The following is an 8,869-nucleotide window of genomic DNA, read 5'->3' as shown; positions in this document are numbered from 1 at the left end:
TTTGATTAATTATTCACGTACTGTTGGAGCTTTAAGCTACAGGTCCATGAGGTCCCCTTGGTAGCTCAATAGGACTAAATGAGAATCAGTTTTTAGATTAGTTTGAATTGTTGAAATTAATTGAGAAAATTAATTATATATGATATAATTGTGATAATATATTTGATGCATTGTATTATTTATGAAAGAAAATAAATATTTGAATATGATTCAAATATTAATTATGTGAATTGGATTCATCTAATTGAATTTAATGTAAATATTGAAGGAACTCTAAGTAAAGAGGACCTATGAGTAGAAGCGGATCGTCCAAACTCCATTGTGAAAGAACACATACAATCACAGTCATACTAAACAGATTATGCATTAAATCATAAACTACAGCATGCTTCTTAAAATAAATACAAGGGATGAAGAAACAATACCTTGGAAGAACGTTTCTTCAAGTCTATCCCTCGATCAAACTCGAACGCAAATAGCAAGAACTCGATCTCCCTTGCACACAAGCAAGTATAAACTCGATCCTCGAACATATCTAAATATAATCATTAGATTACCTTAGTATTCTTGGTGTGAGAATCCAAGAGTGGTGGCTCTGGCTTATTTTGGATAGAGGGAAGATTTGGAGTGGAGGAGGAAACGATGGAGTAAACGATGAATTATCGTGTAGAAGATGAAGGTCTATTGCATAGATTGGATACTTGATTGTGTAGATGAGAGCACTAGTGTATAGTAAACTCGATGCTAACTTGTAGTCACTCGATAGTTAATCTGATAACTCGTATTTCGTAGAATCATTAGGAAAACAATTTTTCATCTTTATTCCACTCATTTGCCATAAAACCGTATAACCACCCACTAAGGTCGGATATTGAGAAAAAGAAATTTTAATTATCATATAACTAATACATTATAAATAAATACAATATCTAATTTATCATATTATATTTACAACTTATAGTTTTAATATTACATCATATACAATATATAAATCATTACCCTTCACAAATCGTTCGTAAGTACAGTTGGACCAAATTACCATTTTGCCCCTATAGTTACATCTAACTTCTTAAGTAGCACTAATCCCTCTAATGAACAATAGATCATAGTCCCACTATGAGTAAACCACTTTCGGGGCAAGAGAGGGTGTGGCACCACATTGTTCAAGCCCCAGAATCAACCCTTAAGGGAACAATTTATCTACTTACCCCTGCTTCGGGGAATGAGTGAATTCCATCTTGTGTAGCTGAGTTCCCAGCTCTCCAATAAGACGAATCCCCAAAATGATAGGCTTGTTGAGTCAACGATCTGGCCACTCTCACCCATGCAAATCAGAGGACCGCCCTCATAGGCAGGAGTTCACAACTCACTCAGGATTAAGGTCATGTTACCTATGGTCTTCTTGGTGAAATGAAAGTCGCAATTATGAACGGCGTTATATTACGAGACTAAACATTTTGTGGTCTGGTCTTATACAAACTCCTTTGTATAGAATATCCCCGTTCACATGTCTAATACATGAATGATCAGGATCCGATCATTTGTAGCACTTTACAACATTTGTAACACTTACAAAATAGGCCACATTCGTAATGTCACCAGGATAAGGTATCCCTCCTTATTCATATACTATAGACCATTTAAGTTATCACTAAAAACACGATCCACTTGTATGTCTCCACATACATGTTTAAGTTACAACGATAACCATGGATCTTAGTTTTTTGGTTTGCGATTAATGCAACTAAAATATCAAATATTTCATAGACTGAAGTGAATAAAATATCATATATTATAAATTAGAAAATGTTTGTTCATACAAGTATTTACAAACTATAGGACCTTACGAGATTTAGAGCATCAACCCCAACAATCTTCCACTTGTTCTAAAGCTAATGGGGTGTATAAGACAATCAAATTACAAGTACACAAAATAATAAACTAGTACACAAACGCCCAGTCCAAGATCTCTCACTTGCCCTAGTCTAGCTGTGGTTTGTCCCATAGATCCATACTCTATAGGTGACCCTCAAACACTGTAGCCGTGAGGGCCTTCGTAAACGGATTAGCAACGTTGTGCTCCGAAGCTATCTTCATGACAATTACACCCCCTCGATGTATAATCTCTCAGATGAGATGGTATTTTCCCTCTATCTGCTTGTCGCGCTTATGACTTCGAGGTTCACGGGAATTCACCACAGCACCACTATTATCACAATAAAAGGTGATGGGATTAGACATGTCTGGAAAACCTTCCAGATCAGTTAGGAACTTCCTGAACTAAGCAGCGTCCTTAGCAGCTTCACAATCTGCTACATACTCGACCTCCATGGTAGAGTCCGAGATGCACCCTTGCTTGGTGCATTGCCATATTACAACCCCTCCGTTGAGAGTGAACATTGATCCTGAAGTGGATTTTCGAGAATTCTTATCAGTCCAAAAAACAAAGTCTGTGTTTGTTAGGGTTGATGCCCTAAAATCTCGTGTCCTGTAGTTTGTAAACACTATGTACGAACGCTTGTGTTGTTAATATATGATATTTACTTCACATCTTGTATTTTGCTCATTTACTTGTTTTATTTTCTTTACCACAAACCAATAAATATAAAATCCCTGGTTATCTGTTGTGACTCAAGCATGTATGTGGTGACATACAAGTGGATCATGTCTTGAGTGATAACCAAAATGGTCTGTAGTATATAGATAAAGGAGGGAAACCTTATCCTGGTAACACTATGGATACGGCCCGCTTTGTAGAATGGTCACAAGTGTTGTGACTTGTCACAGATGGTCTGATCTTGATCATTCGTGTTGGGGATATGCGAGCGGGGGCATCCTATATAAAGAGTTTGTATAATACTTGACCACGAAGTGTTAATGTCTCGTTACATAATACCGTTCATGACAGAGACTTCACTTCACTAGGATGACCATAGGTAACATGACCTCAATCCTGAATGAGTTGGGAACTCCTGCCATTGAGAGCAGTCCTTTGATTTGTATGGGTGCGAGTGGCCAGGTCGCCGATTCAAACCTACCAGTTTGGGGATTCGTCTGATTTGGGAGCTGGGAACTCAGCTACACAAGATGGAATTCGCTCCTTCCCCGAGACAGGGGTAAGTAGATAGATGGCTTCCTTAAAGGCTGATTTTGGGGCTTGAACGATGTGGCGCCACACACCTTCTCTTGGCCCGAGAGGTGTTCACACATAGATGGACTATGTTGCAATGTTCATTAGAGGAATCAGTGGTACATAAGGAGTAAGATGTAACTACAAGGGCAAATCGATAAATTGGCCCAACTGTACTTACGAGCATTTGTGAAGGGTCATCGTACTCATGATTGGTTATATCCGATGGACACAGAAATATATATGTGGTAAGAAGAGTTCAGCTGTTGGTCTTTAGTGGAATGTCTGACAGTTAACGGATGGTGGATCTCGTAGCTAAATAGTTTAGTTAGCTATTCACGGACTGTTGGAGCTTCGAGCCACAGGTCCATTAGGTCCCCTGGGTAGTTTGGATAAAGTCGAGAACTAGTATTTGAGTTAATTTGAAATGTTCAAATTAACAAGAAGAAGTTCGATTATATATGATATAATTGGACAGGTTAATTATATATGATATAATTGGCTAAATATATAAGATACATTATTTTGGAGGAAATTAGATATAAATATGATTTATATCAAGTAGAGGAGAAAATACTATAGTAGATATGTGATATCAAACAATAGGATAAAAATATAATATGATTATATTTATTAATTAATTAGTTGGTTAATTATAAAATAATTATGCCAAATTTCACGTTCGAACGTGGGTTAGTGGGCACCGTTGGTTATTGTACCTGATGATTTAAAATGAAAATAGTTTTCATTTTTGCGTAGTCCATCATTCGCCCAAATGATTTCGTGAAACGCGTGTTGGTGAAAGAAAACAATCGCTCGAGAGTCTATAGATATTCGCTTCTCCGCCTAAATGATCGTCCACCTCCCGCTAAACAATCGCACACTCTCGCTTATATGATCGGATAGCGTCTATAAATGATCGTATAGTGTGCCAATTTAACTAAACGAGCATGTAGTCCCTCGTTCTCTGAAGATACTTGAGCATGTTCTTGATGGTTATCCAGTGACAAGTTCCTAGATTAAACTTATATCTCTTGACTATCCCCACTGCGTAGCAAATGTTAGGTTTAGTACATAACATCGCGTACATCAAACTGCCTACGACAGATGCATAGGGGACCCGTCTCATTTCCTCAACTCTTGAGGTGACTTAGGACACTTTTCCTTAGACAATGTAACTTCGTGCCTGAAAGACAATAAGCCCCTCTTGGAGTTCTGTATCAAGTACTTAATCGACATCTTGTCAATGTACGATGCCTGAGACAGTGCTAGCATTTTGTTCTTTTGATCCCAAAAGATCTGAATCCCAATAACAAACTGATCCTCTCCCAAATCTTTCATTTGGAATTGGGTCGCTAGCCAGTTCTTAACTGAAGTTAATAAGCCTACATCATTCCCAATGAGTAGGATATCGTCTACATATAACACTAAGAAAACTACTAAATTGTTGATGATTTTCTTGAAGACACGAGGCTCATCAACGTTTTAGTCAAAGTCATAAGATTGGATCGCAGTATCAAATCGTATGTTCCAAGATCAAGATGCTTATTTCAGTCCATAGATGGACCGATTCAGCTTGCAAATCTTTTGCTCTTGACCTTGGGCTATGAATCCCTCAAGTTGCACCATATAAATGGTCTGTGAACCCTGAGCCCTAATTTCTCTACTTGAGTATGTTCCCTACTTAGACCAGTATGGTGAGTAGGTTGATGTGGAAATTAATGTGTAATTGTAGAGAAAAATGTGAATTTGAAAGCTTGACTTTTGGGTAAAGCTTGGAAAAATTGGCTAAGTGTAACCCATGCATTGGAAGCTAGAAAATTGGCTAAGTGTTGGTCCATGCGTTGGCCTTGCTCATTTAGAGGTTATTTGGACGTTGAAGGAAGCCAAATTGTGGCCAAGAGAAACGCATGCGACAATCAATGTCTTGATAGGTTAGCCAAGTATACGACAACCTCAAGTTGCACAGAAAGGGTGCTAGTCGATCGTATAGTAAGTGAGCAGCGCTACACGATGAAGTAAACGATCGTGTAAGCGGGCGATGGACGATCGTGCGGTAAATTACAGTGCTAGACAATGTGGGGAGTCGTGCTAAATGATAATGCTATGCGATGGGCGATAACGTTAGACGATAAGGCGTTGGCACTGCACGATCGACATCAACGCTAGATGATGACGCTAGGCGATGGTGCTATACGATGGGCGTGTGCGCTAAACAATAGTCGTGCTTCGCTAGACGATGGTGTCAGCGCTACACGATGAGCAAGAGCCGTGTGGTAGAATGGTGCTATGCGGCAACGATATGCGATGGTGCTATGCGGCAACGCTATGCGATGGTGCTATGCGACAACAGTACTAGACGATGAGCTATGCGGCGATGAGACAAGCCGTGGTGGACGCATGGTGAAACGTCTTGCGTTGCTAAGGCTTGCAGTACACAAGGCTAATACTATGTGTTGGTAATGTGCTATGCGTTGGACATCCGAGGGCATGTGAATGCATAGGACAAGGCTAATAGTATGCGTTGGAAGAGTGTTGGTCATTATCCTAGTTGAGTGCATAGGGCAAAGGTAAACCATGCGAAAGAAAAGGATATGCGGCCAAAGATGAGCCCTTACAAGCATCTAGCATATGTGACCAAGTTGCATTAATTGGATGCACAAGGTAAAATTGAATGAACACATTTTGATGTTGGATGGATGCATGCGCCAACTGGTGGTGTCCGGACATAGGTATGTTGTAGCAATTGGATGGACACATTCGTGGTTAGATGAACGCATATGAGATTGGATGGATGCATTCAAGGTCGTCATTCGGACATGTGGCTTGTTGGGAAGAAATTTTAGGCCTTAAGCAAATGAGGTGGATGCACAAGAAGGCATGCAAATTTAAGATTATATGTTGGCTAAGGAAGAAGAGGACACCTTAGATTGCGATGGCATGAGGTTGCGTTGATAGTGTGGGGAAAAGAAACTTGGACATGCGGCCAAGTAGGAGGTGTCGGCCTTGGAGAGATTTTGGATGCCTATAAATAGGGCCAAAGACTTTTCTTCAGATCATAATTCAAAGAACATTAAGAAGAGTGTATGAAAGCTAATTGTGAGGAAACTATGCGTTGAAGGAAGAATGCTTGCGTTGATAGCAAAACCATGCATCGGTCATAAAGCTTCAAAAGGAGACGTAGTTGGACAGTGAAGTCTGGAAATAGCATCAACTTGGGACGAGAATATCTCCCAACATACTCATACGTTTGGAGTGATTCTAAAGCCACCTGAAAGCTCCACGAGTCTATTTTTTAGGATAGGGCTGCCAGAGAAGAAGCTTCAAGGAATCGGATTGAAAAATGAGGAAAATACAAAAGGGTCAAGCTGTGGGGCAAGCTTGGGCCAGTCTTGAGGATTTGAAGATTCTGGCCAAACCACAAAGAGTTCTGAGCTAATATTTTAAGGTAAGCTTTATGAGACATTGTAGAGCATGTTTTCAGAAGAAAGTATCGCAAGATAAGGCCTAGAACTATGAGTAATCTGAGCTTTTAATTTAATCTGGATCTTAAGGTTCAAAAGGGAGCCCGAGGTAACCAAGGAACTTTAGAGAGAAAGGTTCCTAAATGATCAAGGTGAGTGATTAAATATTTACAATGTTTTAAAGAAACCATTTTTAAAGAAATATTATTCTCATGCTTGCTAGTTTTACAAAGTGATTTCCAAGCAAACCATGAGTTATGTTTTAAACGCATGTCATGTATGAAAGTTTATTGAAAAACTATTTATGTGTGTTTAAATACATCAAGCATGCGTTAGTATCTTTAAAGACATGTTTTCTATGCGTTATGCTTTACATGCTTTAAAGAGAAAGTCATTTATGACTAGTTTTACTTTAAACGCGATACCGAAGGACGTTTGAGAAGGTATCCGACCAACTTGATATCGAAGGACATTCGAGAAGGTATCCGAGCATCTCGATACTGAAGGACAAGTTTAGAGAAGGTACCTGAGCAGAAGTACCTAAGGTATGACGGTACTTAGTATGGCCATGTTCACATAGGTAGTTAAAGTCAGAGATTGAGCAAAAGGGTTCTTTCTTGACTAGCTGTCAGAGATTGAGCAAAATGGTTCTTTCTTGACTAGCAGTTGATGTTAGGAAATAACCACAACATGGTTATTCTCAACTACGGAACAGTTTTAATGTTTTCTGATAAAAATAACTTTATATGCTTTATGCTTGGAAAATGTTTATACTGCAGTACAAGGTTACTGTAGAAATTTATATTTCAGTTTAATCTCTTTATTGAGACTTTTGCATGAGAATCAGTTTTATTTCTTAAGTCACTCACTGGGCTAGCAAGCTCACCTCGTTTTCAAATGTTTTCCTTCCCCCAGGTAGCGGTCAAATCCTCAGGAGATAGCTCTGCATCTGCTCTGCCACTAAAGGACAAAGATATCGTAACCTGTCTGTTAGGTGGTTACTGTAAATATTGTACACATGTCACAGTTGTTCATATAGGGACTAATATTTTGGGCATCGGGACTTGTGAAACTAGTAATGTAATCACTCTAAATATGTTATATTTTTAAACTTAATAAATTTTGCCTAAGAGGCATCCATTGTTTATGAGTTACATGTTGGTATCAGAGTTTTCCACTAGATTTATTAGGTAGTAAGTGTCAATAAAAGGGTTGATAACTACTGTAGTCATATCCTTTCCTAGGCTCAGAGAGTAGTCTGGGACGGGGTATGACATGGTCTCCTTAAGATTGTCATTCAAAAAAGCAGTCTTGACATCCATTTGTCATATCTCATATATGAGGCAATGGATAGAAGGATGCAGATAGACATCAGCATGGCAACAGATGAGAAAGTTTCCTCATAGTCGACTCCCTCTACTTGGGTATAACCCTTTGCCACAAGTTTAGCCTTGAAAGTTTGCACCTTCCCATCAGCACCCTGTTTCCTCTTGTAGATCCATTTATAACCTATAGATTTAACCCCATCAGGTTGATCTACAAGATCCCAAACTGAGTTGAAGTACATAGACTTCATCTCGAGATCCATGGCTTTGACCCATTCATCTCTGTCAACATCCTCCATTGCCTTCTTGTAAGACAACGAAACCTAAACCTCGCCATCAGCTATCATAGCCAGGATTTCAGTTAAACCCATATAGCAAATAGGTGGGTTCGCAACCCTTCTACTATATCGAGGTTCCCTCAACACTTGAGGTGAATTTGACCTACTAAATGAACCTACATCAATAACTCTTGTTGAGGTAGCAGGCTCTTCAATAACTCTTGTTGATGCCCTAAAGTCTCGTGTCCTGTGGTTTGTAAACACTATGTACGAACGCTTGAGTTGTTAATATATGATATTTACTTCACATCTTATATTTTGCTCGATTAATTGTTTTATTTGTTTTACCACAAACCAATAAACATAAAATCCCCGGTTATCTATATGTGACTCAAGCATGTATGCAGTGACATACAAGTGGATCATGTCTTGAGTGATAACCAAAATGGTCTGTAGTATATAGATAAAGGAGGGAAACTTTATCCTGGTAATGCCACGGACACGACCCACTTTATAGAATGGTCACAGGTGTTGTGACTTGTCACAGATGGTCTGATCCTGATCATTCGTGTTGGGGACATGCGAGCGGGGGCGTCCTATACAAAGAGTTTGTATAAGACCTGACCACGAAGTGTTAATGTCTCGTTACATAACACCGTTCATGACAGAGAC

The sequence above is a fragment of the Benincasa hispida genome, chromosome 12, assembly GCF_027475165.1.
Source record: "Benincasa hispida cultivar pf3 chromosome 12, pf3_genome.v1.1, whole genome shotgun sequence".
Classification (NCBI taxonomy): domain Eukaryota; kingdom Viridiplantae; phylum Streptophyta; class Magnoliopsida; order Cucurbitales; family Cucurbitaceae; genus Benincasa; species Benincasa hispida.
Note: the sequence above shows the minus strand (reverse complement) of the source record.